The following is a 2,002-nucleotide window of genomic DNA, read 5'->3' as shown; positions in this document are numbered from 1 at the left end:
CAAGCCCGACCCGGAAATGATGGTCCCCGGCGCGCGACGGAACTCTGGTGAAGGGTCGGCGCGCGCGGCCCGGTGGGCGGGGTTAGAATCAGAATCATAGATTGTTACCGCGCTGGAGGGGGACACTTGGCCCATCGTGTCTGTGCTGGCTCTTTGAAAGAGCTATCCAATTATTACTACTCCCTCCATGGCTCTTTCCCCCTTAGCCACGCACATTTTTCCCCTTTCAAATATTTATCCAATTCCCTTATGAAAAGCTGCTATTGAACCTGCTTCCACCACCGTTTCGGGCAGTGCATTCCAGATCATAACAACTCGCTGAGTTAAAGAAAATTCCTCTTCATCTGGGTTATCTAAGCTGGTCAGGTGGGAGCGCTGCTCCCGGCTCTGGGGAATCAGGTCAGCCGCTCCAAACAATAACAACTTGTATTTATATAGCACCTTTAATGTAGTAAAACGTCCCAAGGCACTTCACAGGAGCGTTATCAAACAAAATGTGACACCGAGTCACATAAGGAGATATTAGGACAGGTGATCAAAAGCTTAGCCAAAGAGCTAGGTTTTAAGAGGAGGAAAGGCAGAGGGATTCAGGGAGGGAATACCAGAACTTAGGGCCTCGGCAGCTAAAGGTACAGCTACCAATGATGGGGCGAAGGAAATCAGAGATGCGCAAGAGGCCAGAATTGGAGGAGCACAGAAATCTTGGAGGGTTGTAAGGCTGGAAGAGGTTGCAGAGATAGGGAGGGACGAGGATTAGAATATAAAATTGGAGGCATTGCCAGACCGGTAGCCAGTGTAGGTCAGTGAACACAGGGTGATCGGCAAATGGGACTTGGTGCGAGTCAGGACATGGGCAGCAGAGCTTTGGATGAGCAGAAGTTGGAAGATGGGAGGCCGGCCAGGAGAGCATTGGAATGGTCGAGTCTGGAGGCAACAAAAGCATGGACGAGGGTTTCAGCAGTAGATTGGCTGAGGCAGGAGCGGAGACGGGCGATGTTACGGAGGTGAAAGTAGACGGTCTTGGTGATGGAGAGGATATGGGGTCGGAAGCTCAGGTCAAATAGGTTGCCGAGGAGAGGAGCGGAGAATTTGTTTTAAGCAGGCCGGAGACTCATCCCGTGCAAGAGGCGCCAGAATAGGTACCGGAGGGTCGTAAAGTTGAAAGATACCCTGTATGCAGACCAGGTGCTAGCTAGTTAAGATTATTTCTGAGCTTTCACGGTCCACACTGATAGGACATTCTGCTGTGCTGAGCCAGGTAATGACCGTGGGGAGAAGCATCCAATCGAGTTGTGAGCTTCTGACATGAAAATTAACACATTCAGGAATTGACATGGCCTTGTATCCTGACACAATCCTTTAATGGACAAAAATGCACATCTGTTGTGATGGAACATTGTCCTGCAATGAAGCCATGTGTAATCTGACATTTGTAAGGAATCTTACAACACCAGGTTATAGTCCAACAGTTTTATTTGAAAATCACAAGCTTTCGGAGGCTTTCAGGTGACGAAGGAGAAAGCCTCCGAAAGCTTGTGATTTTCAAATAAAACTGTTGGACTATAACCTGGTGTTGTAAGATTCCTTACATTTGTCCACCCCAGTCCATCACCGGCATCTCCACATCATAATCTGACATTGCCATGGTTCTCAAAACAGGGTGTTGATGCTGTAATGATAGCAATAAACACATTAGCAACACTCAAGTATGGAATTGCATAGAAATTACAGCACAGAAACAGGCCATTTGGCCCAATGAGTCTATGCCAGTGTTTATGCTCCACATGAGCCTCCTCCCACTCTCTTGATCTAACCCTATCAGCATATGCTTCTATTCCTTTCTTCCTCATGTGCTTATCTAGCTTCCCCTTAAATGCATCTATGCTATTCACTTCAACCACTCCATGTGGAAGCAAATTCCACATTCTCACCACTCTCTGAGTAAAGAAGTTTGTCCTGAATTCCTTATTGGATTTATTAGTGACTATCTTACATTTATAGT

This window comes from Heptranchias perlo, chromosome 3 (genome assembly GCF_035084215.1).
Source record: "Heptranchias perlo isolate sHepPer1 chromosome 3, sHepPer1.hap1, whole genome shotgun sequence".
Taxonomy (NCBI): Eukaryota; Metazoa; Chordata; class Chondrichthyes; order Hexanchiformes; family Hexanchidae; genus Heptranchias; species Heptranchias perlo.
Note: the sequence above shows the minus strand (reverse complement) of the source record.